Source organism: Ixodes scapularis, unplaced genomic scaffold, assembly GCF_016920785.2.
Source record: "Ixodes scapularis isolate PalLabHiFi unplaced genomic scaffold, ASM1692078v2 PGA_scaffold5__190_contigs__length_132052651, whole genome shotgun sequence".
Lineage (NCBI taxonomy): Eukaryota > Metazoa > Arthropoda > Arachnida > Ixodida > Ixodidae > Ixodes > Ixodes scapularis.
In genome coordinates this window covers 44135082-44151594 of record NW_024609880.1, presented here as the reverse complement: position 1 = coordinate 44151594, position 16513 = coordinate 44135082, and the positions used below count along the sequence as shown (strand labels likewise).

The 16513-nt window shown below is 46.8% G+C and overlaps 1 long non-coding RNA gene across 1 annotated transcript; it reads right to left on the bottom strand.

Annotated features, from left to right (window-relative positions):
* Nucleotides 1-335: 335 nt before the first annotated feature.
* Nucleotides 336-4341, bottom strand: LOC115310109. The gene is made up of 2 exons (XR_006078404.1): nt 3746-4341; nt 336-464 (listed from the first exon to the last, which is right to left on the bottom strand). It is a non-coding gene; the product is annotated as an uncharacterized LOC115310109 (long non-coding RNA).
* Nucleotides 4342-16513: the final 12172 nt, after the last annotated feature.

Sequence of the window (16513 nt, the reverse complement as noted above, 5' to 3'; positions counted from 1 at the left end):
CAACAAAATGGCCTTAAGTTTGAACATTTAGTTGTGCCGAAATACACTTGGTAATGTTTCAAATCTGCAGAACGCAGATTTGAAAGCCCTTGCCGATTGCCTTTCCGTGAGCGTGTGAATGGTCAAAAGCCGATGCAATGATAGGCTGAAATACTCCGGAGATAGCATGCTTAAAGTGGTCAGAAATATTAAACGGGGTATATCTATTGTCTTTCCATCGAACTTTTCGGAGCTTAATCTTCTCAATAAATACCTTCTCGCATGTTTCACAGTAATCCGTGGCATGGATTCACCACACTATTTTTGTCAAGTGTGGCAAGAGGTATGCACCACCGTCAGAAAAAAATATGAGAATTTATTTAATTACGTCAGGAAGCCATGAAAGGGGAAGATGGCAAGACCCGATCCACCAAAAAGGAGTGGGCCTAAGAGTGCAGTCTAGGTCCATGATTCACGACGGTAACCTATGATGAATGCAGAGAACAAAGGAGTCCATCAGGTCAACAGGAACCAATATCTGACCCGAACATGCAAGGAAAACGCTCAGTTGGAAAACTCACTCTTAGAACCAGGACCGCTGGCGTCCACCGAGACCAAACTCAATACAATAACAGCGCCACCCTTCTGCGACGAATTAAAACATGCAAGTTGTTTTATTTAGCTACTGCAAAATGGCCCTGTGAGATGGCGCCACGTAGAGTTCCTGTATAGGCTCTTTACAGGAGCCATAGTTGCATGACTGTTTTCCACGTACCGCCGCACCGCTACTCACCGAGATGCGACCATGTGAGGTCGCATCTCGGTGAGTGCGACCTCACCAAGATGAGGTCGACCGTGCACGAAAGTACACATTGCACGCACCCTGGCATACGTTCCCGTTTTTGAGCGCACCGTGCTGCCATTCGCCGGCTCCTTATACCGTGCAGGAAAGACGGCGCTACAGGGATGAACACGCAATTCTGGCTCCCGTAGGGAGCCTATACAGAAGAGTCAGCGCCACTGACTCTTCAGCGACTCGACGGAACCACTAAGTGTAGCCGTGTGGTTTCCTTAGTGGCTGATGTGGGAGAAATGGCGGCGTTGCAATAGACTTCTTCCAAACCGACGCGCCCCATCGCGCGAAATACCACGCAGTGCCCTCTGGGAACTTGTTGGCCACTTAGTTTCGGTTTCTACTGAGCAGCTTCATCTCATGCTATCACGCCGCGACCGAATACGATGCTCATGTTTTCGATTATCTGACTTTTTTTACGAATGTACAATACACTCATTCTCGAGCGATACAAAACGAAGACCGGGGCACTTTCCTTGGTTCCAGAAACACCGGATATTATGCGTGCGTATGCAAACGTCGTAAGACGTGGCTTAGTCACCTCACCCCACGAGTGCATCTTTGAGCTCAGTGTCAGTAATCCCGTCCAGTACCAGTGAACTACAACTGAAATTTGGTCACCTTGAGCCCTACACGTATTCTGTTTGCCAAATGTACGCTTCTTGTTACTTCTTTGGGCGAAAAGCAAGCCACATCCTCACAGGAGTATCAAAGTTAAGCCCAGCATTGGCGCATTAACTTTTAAGGAAACAATAAATTCAACCTCACTACTGCACAAAAGTTACTGTGATGTCTTCCTCATGTCATCACATATCTCACACTCAAATTTTATGCTGATAGAAGATTAAGTTTTCGCAAACGCTAAGATTGGCTAGCTACGACGGAGGCCCTAACAAGCGTCCCCAACTCCTCCTCAGCCTTTTTGGACGAGCTTTTACTGACGCCCAAGATCTGTGCCTGAATGGTGTGTCTGAAATTATCTCGGCATACTCAGTCAGAAAGAAAGCAAACACATAACAAATATTATGGCCATTAGCAACCGTCAAATGCGCTTTGAATAATTTCGTTCGTTCAACACACCGCAGAATTCATGCCTGTCCAGTGCACTTCCAGCAAACGGTGCGACATTGTTCACACAAGTGCTCGACTTCTGCTTTCTTTTTTTGTATGTGCGAATGTACCTATATTATTGCAGGATAACTTTATGCGGATACGTGATGTTGAATATTAGTGGAAGGCAAGCGGGTGGGGACTTCACTTTGTGCAGTGCTGCGGGGCAGTACAGATAAGAGATGAGAAGTGTGTTCGAATGGAGCTTTTCAATGGCACGTCAGAGTTTTACTTCGCATACTCAGGCGTATTAAGAAAAACAGTAATTGCAAAAAGTTATATTTCGTCTATGGACGCACGAAAAAAAAAAAAAAAAAAAAAAAAAAAAACTTCCTGATTAGCAACATTAATGTAAAGGCGCGAGCTCGATGTATGCATACTTATTGGTTGCTACAGCTTGTTGATTCGTACACAAGCAAGATCCCTGAGCTTCGCAGCGTCGACATTCCCAGCACTGGCTCGTCCACATACATCGAACCGCTAACAAAAAGGCTCAAGTACAAAAATACAACAAGCATGCGTTAAGACAAGCTATACTTCTCGGGCTTGCGCTAAAGATTCGAGGTCTGGCCATTTAGGTTAGTTTAGAGACCACAAATGACGCTCTCGATACCAGAAAATATGAGATAACGGCCGTTTATGGTCCATGCTCTGTGTATCTCTTGTCGACGTGTCAATCGAAACCGAAACCATGCCACTCTCCTCCCTGGCTAACTAGTTCCCAGAGTGCAACGCGCGCCGTGTTGCATGCAGGAATTTATGGAAGTAGTCTATTGCGTTTAGTTCGGTTCTCGAGTATGGATGGAAGCCACTAATCATTTCTTCCTAACAAAAGCTGGCATATGTAGATTTTTCACTGAAAAAAGTTAACCTTGGGGGCTTTAGTCCCCCATCCTTAAAATCTGCCCATGATGCATGTGCCAAGAAAATGAGGGAGAAGAGTGGAAGAGAGCACGCAAGGACGTCAGGACACCTGAGCTCTGGTTAGAGGGATTGGTGGGTACACTTAAAGCTAGGTGCCTTTGTCTCCACTGCACTTGTCGAGGACGTTTCAATGCGAGAGTCAAACACTGGACGCCCGCGTTCTGCAGTTGAACGTGTTCAACGAGTGCAGCAGAAACAAAGGCTGCCTTTATCTCCACTGCACTCGTCAAACGCATTCGAATGTCAATGCGAAACGCTGGAAACCGACGTTCTGCATGTGCAGTACAGACAAAGGCAGTTAGCTTTAGGTCTACCCACTAATCGCTCCAATCGGAGCTCTGCGTTTTGACATTCCTGCACTCTCATCCCCTCCTCTCTCTCAATTTCTCGGCACATAGAGTTCTGGAAGTTTAACAACAGTGGCTAGTGAAAAATCCAACAGACATGACATTCACACAAAAAAAAAAAAGCAGCTTTCTTTGGGATTTTTTTTAAGGTGTTCTAAAATGCACTGAGAACTCCAAGTCGAGTTACTCCGTTCGGAGCTGAGGGAGTTGAGACTGAATGCACCATCACCACTACTGCAAGGGAGGTCACGTGGAAATATTGTGTCCCTGAACTGCTCCTGCCGCTTCAAAAACCTTAGAGTTGTCGGAGCTGCTCATCGGTTTCAAGTCGTACCCAAAACCAGCAATGCGTGTTGCTGTGGAGGGGGGAATAACTCATCAGCTGCCCAAAAACTATATGAGTAACTTATCCCATGAGTAGCGGGCCTTATAGCAAGCTCGTTTCAAATGCACTGGCATTATGCGAGTCATCTCATAGAGTGCACCGCACTCGCGGAGTGCCGCACAAAGAACCGGTCTCAAACTAAATTACCGAGTGCAGCCTGATGCTGTCACCATCTGCATTGTAGTAAGAGTGCAGACCTCAAACTGAAATTAGCGCTACGCTGTTCGACATGACGGGGAGGAATGCAATTGAGAGTTGCTGCAACGTGTAGTTTATATCTGTGATGACTTCAAACAGCACGGCTGTAAGAGATATTTACAGATGGCATTAGTTCCTGTAACCTGCTCAGTACAAAACAGCTGTAACTTTTTGTTAAACGATACACTGGAAAAAACTGCGCAAAAGCTTGATCAGAGCAAACGCAAGAAATTTGAAGGCTAGGCACGCCTTGCGGAACACAAGGATGCCCACACGACTCTTTCTCTGAAGCGTGCTCCTTCTGTACGAACAGCCCAAGTTAATTTTAGGGTTAGAATATTTTTTGCCAGTTTCACGCTGTTTTGGATGGGTGCGAGGCGGGCTCACTCTCGTCGTAAAGCGGTACTCGGTCTTGTTGACTGATATTGCCGTTTCGTTTGACACTGCGATGTGCAACACTCTCGAAGCTAGCTAGCTGTAGGGCACGTTTCATTCTTGATTATCGCCGCTTGTCCAGAAAGCTCTGACACTTTGTCGCTGCCAGATGACACTGTGCTCAACGTGCCGTTGCGCCCAACGGACACGCCACGTGACACACCTTCGGCACTGGATTGGCTCCGATGGCTCGCACCATTCAGAGTAAAGTGCGGTATTGCATTTTGCGCTCTAGTAACTCACCACTGCCGAGCTGCTACGCCAGAAGCACTCAGCAGACCCCACCAACTCACCTCTACGTTGACAGGGCGGTAGGAGCCATGTGGTTGGTGGGCCAAGCTTTTATTGCCTCATGTCCGACCTGCAGATCTGTATGAGAAAGGGGCATGATAAGTGATGCAAGACTGACAATCGGCTGGTTCACCGAGCATGTAGCCTCCAGTGCCCTGTCAGTTAAGGGGTGAATGAAGTCTAAAGTTGGTATATAACAGCCGTCTACTGTCCCACTCTCAGGCACGCCACCCATGACCAGTACAGTCGTTGATCTTTAAAGGGGTTATGACACGAAAATTAAACGGATAGACTATTCTTGAAATGGAATGCTCATAGGCTACTTAGTATATACACCAAGTTACGCAATTTTTAGAGCTCTGATAATTGCAATATTCAATTTACGAATTTTTATAATTTTCATTTGGCAACCAGGCAACACTGCTCAACTTAGTCACACCATGGTGTCCATAAACCACGTGACCATGAACACTCTCTCATTCTAGGCACCCCCATGATCGCCCAAGCTCTTCTCGTCGCGGTACGACGCTCAAACAGCTGGGTAAACTGAAAGCTATTCTCGCTCTCGCCCCCCGGCCGCTTGACCTTCCACCCTGCATGCGCCTGCGAGACATTCCCGGACGACGGTGACCACGGCGAACTCGTCGTCGCTGGAGCTCGGCGCCAGCGGGTCGCAGTCAAAATGAACAGCTTCCAACATCTCTTGATAGCAATCACTCTCATCGCTGCTTCGATCAATGTTGAACACTTTGACAAGGCGATCAATGCCGTAGACGTAAGCGTCACAGACCGTATGCTGGAAACGTGGAAGGTAAACGAGGAAGCTGAGGCTCGATACGCCAAGAGAGCCAAGTCTGTGAGTGCGTGCAAGTAGACACCACGCTGGAGGCTGGCTACGTCATCAGCCTCCAGGTCCGCCCGGATCTGAGGGGCCCGCATATAAATTGATTTATCCACGAAATTATGGCGCCTTTTTCAAAACAAATTTAGCAGGATTATAGGAACATACAATGGGTCCTAGCAGTATAGTTATGTAATATTTTATTTTTGGCGTTTCATAACCCCTTTAAGCAAGGTTAAGCAATGACTGCCTTGTGCCACCACACATGAAGGTGTCCACGGAACAAAGCCGCATTGGCCCTGCCATAACCCACACCTTGTCGAGGCAGAAAACTTTCGGGCCCTTTATTTCCTGTGTTGTACAATACCCCAAGAGGTACCTCTGTTAAAACGGGACTATTTTTACCCCCTCGGTCAGAAGCGAGGCCCCTTGCGGCCATTCAGCGCCGTCTACTCATTCATAGATGTTGCTCCTTTCGACAAAATGTCTGTGGCGACAGCTGGAGCTAGTGAAAAAGCGGACACCATAGCTCTTCCCAAAGCACCCTGTTCTTCCTCAAGAGCGGCTAGTTCATCCAGGAACAGTGCAATGGTGCTTGGTGGTCTATGATCGCAGACCACCGGTCATAGCCGCACCAACGGCGGCGGCGGCGCCGCCGCCCCCCCCCCCCCTACTGACGTCACTCAGGTGACAAGCATTTCACTCGCATGACGTGACTCCAAGCCATACTCACTATGGCTGGCGACAACGCATAAAAGGCATGCGCTGGCCCTTTGACCCATGCGGAGTGCAGTGCAGGAGGTGGAACGGCATCGGTGACCCAGTCGCTGCAGTTACCCAGAACTGTTTTACTGCTGTCTCGGCGAAGATGCAGGCCCGCTGTTTGATGCACGTAGGTAGAAGCCATCAGCCGCAAGCATCAGACACCTGGGGTGGAAAATTTTGCACCCAACAAAACAATAACCATGAGAAGAGTGGTTTAGCCGGGGAATTGCAAAAACATAAAAAGCAGGCACATAAAGAAGTATTTCTGTTACCTTGTCTTGCAAAAACACAAAAAGCAGGCACATATAGAAGTATTTCTGTTACCTCGTCTCATGCTCAAGCATTATTTTGGATAGTATACATCAATAATGCCTGTCTCGCAGTGGCTTTCTGAACAAAATGTAGTAGAAAATACAACCAGTTGAATACCAAAGGAGAAATAGAACAAAGAGGCACTTATTTGTTGTCACTTTAACGTGCACACTATGGAAGAGCACAACTCTTCGCCATTAAACTGTAGCAGAATCGCTTAGGAGTTCTGCTGCAGGTGTGAATGTACCACGAGGCAGAATACAGTATTTGTGCAGGAAACACCATCGCAGGCCTACCAGGACGAACAGCAACATATTTCCCCGCCACAAATTCAACGCGCCGGGAGGGCCATTCGCGAAGCCTGATCTGTTTGTAAATCCCGTCTTTCGACAGAACGCTTTTGTGACTGCACGAGCTCGTCAAAAGCTGACATTCCCAACATGCAAATGCGGCGCAGGCGGCACTTGGGAGCCACATGCCACTCCCGTTGATTATCTCTATTATCTTCTTCTTTGTCCCGACGCTACGTGAGGTAGCCAAGGGCTATCAAATTCCACCACAGCGGTGTTGAATCGACGATCGAACGCCACCAGTAGGTAAATTCCACTCACCTTTTACTTTCCGAACAAGCGTCCCACGGGCCTCCATGTGGCGAGACGGGGCCTGCTGGCTTGCATGAATGCGCTGAATGCGCTGTGGACTTCACTGCCGACGCTCGTTCCCAAGCATTGAATATCACGACCAACTCCACTCGGCAATACCGCGGCACATAACACGACAATGTATAATACAAGAAAGACCGCTGGAACCACTGATATGGAACCAACGCGACCGCTCCGAAAAGCGCTCAACAAACGCTTGGAGGAACGAAAAGTAAAAACAAAAAGTAAAATTGGAAGAAGCAAAAACAAACAAAACAAAAATTTTCGTCACTTCCTGTTTGTGCTGTTTTGCTTGTTTTTGCTTTTTCTCTCAGCCAATAGGCGTTGCAACCTTACTGCGGCGAAACGCTCGTCTCGCGCGGCGCGGAACTAGAGTAGCGAAACCACGCGGAACTGTGTCGACGTTTTCGACGTTATGGAAACCGCAGGAACTGCGTCCAAGACAGGCAGGTTTTGCTGCCGGCTGCCTGGGTGCCTTCCGTCCCGAGTTCGGTTCTGTTTTCCGATGCCGAGTGCAACCGGCGTTCGACGTGGTTCTGTATTTGTGCGTGTCAGCAACATAGCTGCAACATCGTGATGGCAGTGTTGTGGGTTGTGAACAGAAGACTGGAATTATCGCCGATGTGACCGTGTGTTCGCGTATCAGTGGTGTAACTAGATGAGATCGTAAACTGTCGGGCATTGCATGATGCCGTTGGTCGGGCCGTGATCGGAGGGGGCGGGGTGTCGCAGGTTGACATTCCGCTTTACATTAAAAGGTTTAATACCACTTGAGGGATTACGTGCAATCGATCAACGTGCAGATGGTCATGTTGGAGTGCTGGTCTGAACTGTTGAAGCTCCTATCGCTATCGTACAGTTGTCAATGTCACTGTGGGAATTGTCTCGACCCCGAGAGCGATTGCGCTCTGGGGCAAGGACTGACCAGTACGAAATCGTGACGGGAGGTACGTATATTTACAGTATGGAATTTCGGCATTAAAAAAATATAGTAAATAAAATCGAAAAAAAGAAAGCTACCCTTTATTTTGCTGTTTAAATGTACTACGGTTCCTGGAGAAACTGCCCTCCAAGTGGCGCGCTGGGATGAGCGCTAGAAGTTTTCGGGCTCGCCACGGCGTAGCTCCGTACACTTAACACCTGCCGGAAGTCGCGGCTTTGACTGCATTCAAGTTGATCGAAAAGCGATTTCTTAGCCCGTGAAGTATCACTTCCAGCTGAGTGAATATCACCTCTACAGAGATTAATTCAAGACGGCAACTGCAGCTTTGCGCGAACATCACAAATAGAAAAACCTGTAGAAATACAGGCTACGGCGTGCCGTGTGGGGAAACAAACTCATGGCTTCGAACCGCGTTGGAGCGGCTTGATTTATTGGCTTTCAAATAATTACGCCATGATCGAGCGTTTACTTTTTAATAAGAGATTAATTCCCTGAGCCATTCAAAATACTCTCAGAGGTATGAGATTGCTGGGAAAAAATTCACATACTGGGAATATTTTTTATTGCTTAGGGAGTCACCGAAAAGTTCCGTACAATCAAAACGACCAGTATAAAAGACGGAAACGCAGAGCACGGGTCTAGTGTTGGGGTTAGTGTGTTGTTCCGTTGTATCGACCTTTGTGTGTGCCGTGTATGTTCTCCATGTATGTTCGCCTGATGCTTGTAATGTGTGTATACTGTGCATAGTAGAGGATCCCCAAGCGCAGTAGTAGCCTAAGAAGATGAAATTATTTTTTGTAGAACATGAATTGGGCGGTACCTAGCGCCACCTAGCCTAGCTACTTGCAATTACTTTGCTTGACCCCGCCATCTGGTGGCTAGCGATTTAACTTTTCACGCCACTCGATAAACAGCGGCTTCGAGTTTGTTCTTTCGAGAGCGGCTTTTGGTTTCGCGGATTGAGTTTGCCCTTCTCCGTGATGTGCAGTTGGCGAAGGAATTGTGACTCGAGGGACACCAAATGTAAGACGCAAAGTGCGCGAAGTAACTGGGTATCGGTTGTCTCCGTTTAACATCGCAGTGCTGTCGACGAGAAGACTGAGTAACTGCTTTCGAAACGCAAGTTTCTGTACCTGTGGGGGGAATCTGGCTTCGGAAATAAACACAGTTTGCGGAAAGCTCGTGTTACGCTTTTATTTGCTGCTGCTCTAGTCCCGTACAAGAGACGTAGCGTCCTCGTCAAGCCTTATTGGGCTCGATTTGCTCGATTCGGGGCCGCCATATTGAGATGCAAGCGACGGAAAAACTTTGCTCCCTTGCTTCAGGGATGAACGTCTCTCCCTTTCTAAAGGAACATAGGTTACAACACCGTTCCTCCCCTAAGGGAGGACTATCCATACCCTTTTTTCTAAGGGTGTAGCTCAACGTAGGTTCCTCCGGTGCCACCGTGGTGACGGGAACCTCTGGTTGTAGCGCCCGATGCACTTCTTCTCGAACAGCCTCGGCGATGGAAAGGGTTGGCGGACGGCTGGTGGTCAGCAGCAACCTTCGTAGTTCCTCCCGGACGACCTCCCGCATAATTTCGCGGATGTCCGTACCATGAGCGTTTCCGCCGCTAAGCAGCGCGGCTGCAGTGACGCTTGGCTGCTGCTGGTAGTGGGAAGCGCGCGCTTGGAGGACGCGCTCGATGTTTGTCGCCTCGGTGACGAAGGCGTCGACGGTTGCCGGCGGGTTGCGGACGAGGCCTCCGAAGATGTCGCCTCTCACCTCGCGCATGAGGATTCGTAGCTTCTTCTCTTCTGTAGCCCGAGGGTCGGCGCGGGCGCTCAGGTGCAGAACGTCCTCTACGAAGCCGGTGACGCGCTCGTAGGAGCCCTGGGTGCTGGTTCGCAGTAGGTCTTCGGCTCTGTCTCGGCGGTGATTATTGACGAATGTAGCCTTCAGATCGGTCTTGAAAATGTCCCACGACGTCAAAGAGGACTCATGGTTCTCGTACCAGTGCTTGGCGGTCCCTTCAAGCGAAAAGTAGACGTTGTGCGGGCGCTGCTAGTCGGTCCAGCCATTGTGCGGGCAACGCGTTCATACTGCTCAATCCAGTCTTCAACGTCTTCGTAGAGTTCACCGTGGAAGGGGGCAGCCGTCCGCGGTGCGACGGGCATGTAGATGACGGGAGAAGCGGCGGGGGCTTGCGAGTAGTTGGCCATCCCTACCGAAAATTCCGCTAGAACTTTTCGCTATCCGGATTATGGAACCGGAAATCTATCTGGATTCTATCTGAACTCTATCTGGAATTTAGGTTTTCAGAAATTATTCCTTTGTTCTCAATCTGGATTTCGGGTTTCCAGTAACGAATTTCCGGTTCCATATTCCGGATAGGGAAAGTTATACCGGATTTTTCGGTAGGGATCGTCGTCTTCTTTGGCTTGGGCTTGTGCCAGCAGCAAACCGTACTCAGGATCCTCTCCCTTGGTGTGGCGGCTGGTCCGAGTTTCAGGTTCCGCGTTGAGTGGTCTTCTCATGGAGCCGGGAATGGGACTTGCATTCCGGGCCTTTGGAGGGGAACGCTGCACGGGCATGCGGTACCCCGCACCTCCACCAAAATGTCAAGTATGACGATTGATAAGGCAAAGATAACTGAAGAAACTAAACGTATAATGGGGCGAACTTATGCCCAAACCAAAAAAAAAGGAAACAGAAGAAAACAGCAGAGCGTCGCGGGCGTCAATGTCGGCGAAACCGCAGGATCGAGCGCAGGGGCGAGACTGACTAAGGCTCGCCACGCGAAGCCCCTTATGTACACGTGTGGGCTTCTGGAATAATCAGCATAGAAGGTTCGACGCGTAGAACATTTGGGCCTGGAACAAGCAACATGATTCTCGAATTTTCTAGAACACTAAATTGCAGGAATAAACAAAAGACAGGTCGCTCCCAGGAATCCATCCCTAGCTTTCCGCGTGGGAAACAAGCGCGGTAACCATTAGGCCACGCGCGCGCTGCCTACTTGGCCAGCTGCGCGCGCGGCAATATCGCGGTATGAGTGATGTTTTTTGGGTTTTACAGCGCCCCGCCTGTCCGTCCAGCCTTGTTTTGTGAGCTCGAAATTTCGGTTCAGTATCCCTTTAAGCTCAAACGAAGTTTATTACAGCGTGGGACCTGGTTTATGTATTTTGCATTTTAATTCGTTCACTTAACATTGGTGTGACTCAAATCTGTTCTGTATTATCGTTTCAATAATTTGTATTTTCTTTGTTGTGTGTTGATTACTTATTTAATTCAACGAAAATATAGTTTCTGAAAATACACTGAAAAATAAAAGCTCAGAAACACGACAAAAAAGAAGAAAAAACAGGAATGAAGTAAAGCGAGATTAAGCTCTTTCCATCTACCCTTTTTCTCCCACCCTATATTCGCATAAATAAGAACTAGAAAATAAAAAAAAGAGAAACACCTGAAGAGCAGCATTCAACATAATGAGAAAAAGTCTTTTATAAATAAAATAAGCCATCAAAAATTAAGAGCTTTGCTGACGTTCACGATATATCGTTAGCTGCTAAAAGTAAAAAAAAATAACATCTGTCATACTGAAAAACGCCAAAACGCCAGGGGGGAGAGAAATGGAAGTTTACGAACTAAAAACAACAAGTTTACGAACTAAAAACGACAAAACGTGTGGTGTTCCTGTTCCGTTTTTCTGCTCTTGCTTTTCTTTTTGATTTTTAGTATTACTTCTTGCGCAGGCGAAAATCAGTTCGCCTGCGCCCTAACTCTTCTAATAAAGGTCTGCTGATGTGTCAGTCCGATTTGGTTATTTCTCACGATTGCTTTTTACAAAACGAGCCTAATAAGTAACATTACGCTAGAACAAATTAGTGCACTGCGCAATATTACATTCCTAACACTGCGCCGAGCAACCGCCAAATAAATAAATTAGTCCCTACCCACATTCAAGCACGCGCCAAGTAAGGCGAAGCAATCACCTCAGGTGATTGCGCGCATTCTTTAGGAGTCAACTACAAAAAAAAAAGAAAATCGCAAAGTGCTTAGCGCAGTAACAGCGATGATTATTCTTCATGATTGAGCAGTCTGTCTGTTGAAGTTTGGGCGGCTCTATCGCATGACGCTACCGCAGTTTCCTCTAACGGCATTCCTTTCCACTACAAGGGAATGAGGAATGGGCGGGTGCACTCTAAAACACTGACTTACCGAATACACGCCGATGGAAGGCAAAACAAATGGTGTAATAAGTCAGAGCATTAGACGTGAAAACGAAAATTCTTCTAATTATGCGTGTTACGCGTTAATCTTTACGTAAGAAGAGTAAGCTCCCGAAGGACAGTGAAGAGCACAAGACAACACCGAGTGACTCGCGTCAATGGTACGCTGCTAAATGCTGATGGTTACCACCGTCCACTTGCAATTTTTTTTCAATTTCTTTGAAGATTATATCACCTTCCTACGTGCTCAGGTATCTCTACGATCTTGGTAATTAATTTGCTTTATTTAGATATTTAAAAGCTGCGATTGAACTTATATTACTAGATTCGAAAGTTGATTTTATTATTCAACGTCTGACTTTGGTAACAAATAACCCACTAAATGTATTTATTTATAATTAGCTTCCACGTCCAGTATAGTGTAAAAGTAGTTGTCCAAGAATGTATTACCATAATTACAGGGGCTAAGACACAAAAATTGAGCGGGTGTTAGTTTTGCAGTGGAAAGCCCATAAGCTTCTTTTAAAGAGTAAGGCTCTGGAAGGATGGATGGGTCTGCTTGTTCGCTGACGACTGTGTCCTTTTCCGCAATATAACTGACCATTCTGATGTAATTCACTTGCAATCTGATCTTGACGTCATAGCTCTCTGGTGCAACTCTTGGCAAATGGAACTTAACACTAATAAATGTAAGTCAATGAGAGTATCCCGCTCTAACAGTTTATGTCCTACTTATAGCATTAACAATAAATCCCTTGAGTCTGTTACATGTTATAAATACCTTGGAGTCCATATAACCTCTTACCTTACCTGGAATACACACGTCGAATATGTTGTAAGTAATGCTAACCCGCACGTTGGGTTACATAAAACGAAACTTTTTTCACGCCCCTTCTCTTAAACTAACCTTATACAAGTCCTTAGTCCGTCCTAAATTAGAATATGCGTCATCCATATGGGACCCTGGTCACCAAGGTCTTATCAGCAGATTAGAAGCTACACAAAACCGAGCCGTTCGTTCCATCTTATCTAACTATCATCGTACAGCCAGTGTAACATCAATGAAATTAACTTTGTCACTTCCCAGTTTGTCGTCTCGACGCAAAACAGCTCGTTTATGCCTGTTTCACAAAATTTATCATCACATCCCATCTCTCCGTTTGAAACTAATGCTCGAGCCCTCTTACCGTTCATCCCGTCTCGACCATATTCACAAGGTAGGCATACCTAATTTTAACACCTTCAAATTCAGCACCTCGTTCATACCTCGCACATCGACTGACTGGAACCACCTTCCCGCTTCTATTGCAGATATTAAATGATATTTCACTCTTTAAGCAATCACTTATTAACAGCACCCTTGGTTGATTAATTACGTTTATTTATTGTTTGCTCACTCCCCTCTAAAATGTACTCTGTACCTTGAGGGTAAATAAATAAATAAATAAATAAATAAATACAATGAATTACGTTTGGCTACGATGGCGCGTCCACGGTGACCGTTCGATTTAGATCCGAGTGAGCTTTGCTCGGGCACTGCCGTCCGAGCCCCAGTTCTTATTTCTTTCTGATAGTACACGCGTCCCTCGGGGAAAAAGCCGGTCCACCGGCCGCAGATAATATGGGACTTGATGGTGGTTGGGTTTGAGTCTCGCGATGGGGATGGTATCGGATGTGAATGCATAGGTGTCACTTCGTCAAACTACGAAGTGACACATATGCAGTGAATGCATAGGTGTCACTTCGTAGTTTGCAAAGGGCAGCTTATGAGAGATTCGAAATGGCTTTTGGAAGAGTTACTCGAGTTTTTCGCACCGCCCAGTGTGACAAAAAGATGTCCAGACAAGAACTTCGTCGTCAACATTGTAAGAAACGGGAGGGTGGTGCTTGCCGTGACGAAAGATATGTTGCTGTTGAGATTGCAGGGTGCCAACGCGTGCATGAGAGCTGTCCAACTTCTTCAGCATGGCAAAGGACACCTTAAAGGCATGTGTCGAAGCAACCAACATCGTTATACGTTAACAGCCTGTTTATGGTGGGCATTGGTTCCCGTGCATATAAACAATTATGGGGCGAAAATCTTGTAGAGGCCTGCAGGCTGGTTTTGTAGGCGAATGTTACGCACGGAAAAATAGCGTCCCAATGATCCCGATCATTTGTAAGATACATCTAAATCATGTCGACTGGGGTAAGATTGAACCGTTCTGCCAATCCATTTGTCTGTGGATTCTAGGCAGTAGTTATCTGGTGAATTTTGCTTGTGCGGCGGCAGATGTTCTTAAGAAGGGTCGCCATGAAAGTTGTGCCTCAGTCTGTAATGATGGACTGAGGGGCGCCGTGTCCTACAGCTATGTTTTGTACAAATAAATATGCAGCATGAAGGGCTGTGACCTCCGGTAGCGCCTTTGTTTTGGCGTATCGTGCTAGGTAGTGAACTGCTATAATTATCTACCAATTTCTTGTTTTCGTTTAAGGAAAAGGGCCAAGGTAGTCAATTTCAATCAGTTGAAACGGTTGGTGGGTGGAAAAATGGGCCGAAGAGGCCCGGGAGGCGGTTGTGTGGGTCGTTTCTTAGTTTGACATAAGTGGCACGATCGCAAAAAATTGTTAATCGTTCACCATATGCCGGGCCGAAGAATTTGTCACGAAGTCGGAAGTACGTTTAAAAAAAGCAGAGATGCCCGTCGGTGGGATCGTCATGGTTAGCTTGAATAATGTCCTTTTGTAGGTGTCGGAGTCCTACAGGAAACCATGGACTTTCTTGGGGATCGTAGTTGTGTTTGTAGAGGACGTATTTTGAAGAGGAAAGAGGCTGGCACGACGCTTAATATGCTCAGGGCAAGATCTCGTGAAACTCGCAAGTAATAAATCAGTGGCCTGAGAGAACTGTCAGTGAGTTGCGCTGATGCCATGTCGAGATTATGAAGACTAGGCGTAAAGTCTTGTGTGCGAAGCTCATAAGAAAGGGGTGTGTTGTTGGGAAAAGTACACCGAGATAGACTGTCGGCATCGTGACGTCGCTTGATTGATTTAGACATAACCGTAAAGCGGTATTCCTGGAGTTTCAAGGACCAGTGGCCAAGGCGTACGGATGGGTCTTTTAGACCGGCAAACCAGCCAAGCGCGTGATGGTCGGTGCGAAATAATGAACATTACGAATTAATGAACACTGCAAATAAGGACTAAGTTTGCAAATTGCCCAGATGACAGCTAAGCATTCCTTTTCTGTTGTTGAACAATTGCGTTCGGCTTTCGTGAGGTTAAGGCTAGCATAAGGTGATGACACGCTGCTGGTTGTTTGGACGTTCAGCAAGAAAAGTACCTATTTCCTCTAAACTGGTGTCGGTTCGAATTTCGTTGTCGTGACCTTCGACGAAGTGACCAAGAGCGTGGGCTGCGATCGACGCATTTTTTAAGCGTTCAGATGACGTATGTTGGGCTTGGCCCCATCGAAAAGGAATGCCATTGTGTAGAAGTTGGTTTAAAGGTTTAGCAGTGTGAAAAAGTCGATGAATAAATTTTCGAAAGTAGGTGTATAAAAATAAGAGAGAAGATGCAAACGAGCTGGTGAACTTTCAACATTGTAAAACCTGATACGTAGGACAAAAGGAGAAGAAAAAAGGTCGACATGGGACCTGTGTCTGTGATGTCCCCCTTTTTCTTCTCCTTTTGTCCCACGTCTCGGGTTTTAAAATGTTGTAGATGTATAAGCTTAAAAATGTCTGAACATGCTTGACGTTTTGTGGGACACTGAACTCTGATACAGCCAGTACCTTGTCAGGATCTGCGTGCACTCCATCGGCACTGACTAGATGACCGAACACTTTGAGTGCCTGGGCACTGACAATGCACCGCTTGCAGTTACATTGGAGTCCTGCACTACAAATGCATTCAAGCGCCGTGCAGAGTCGTGAGATGTGTTTTTCAAACGTTGGAGAAAATATCATATTATCGTCGAGATAAGAGATACAAATACTCCAGTGGCCACGAAGTAGAGCATCCATCATGCTTTCGAATGTTGCAGGCGCGTTACAAAGCCGAAAAGGCATAACCTTAAAGTGGTAAAGATCATCATACGATATAAATGCAATCTTAGGTTTATCAGTATGTGAAAGAGAAACTTGCCAGTAACCACATCGAAGGTCCATTGATGGAAAGTAGGACGAGCATTGAAGCGTGTCGAGTTTGTCGTCGTTTCTTGGCGGGGGTAGACGTCTTCTTCCGTGACTTTGTTGAGACGACAATAGTCCACAC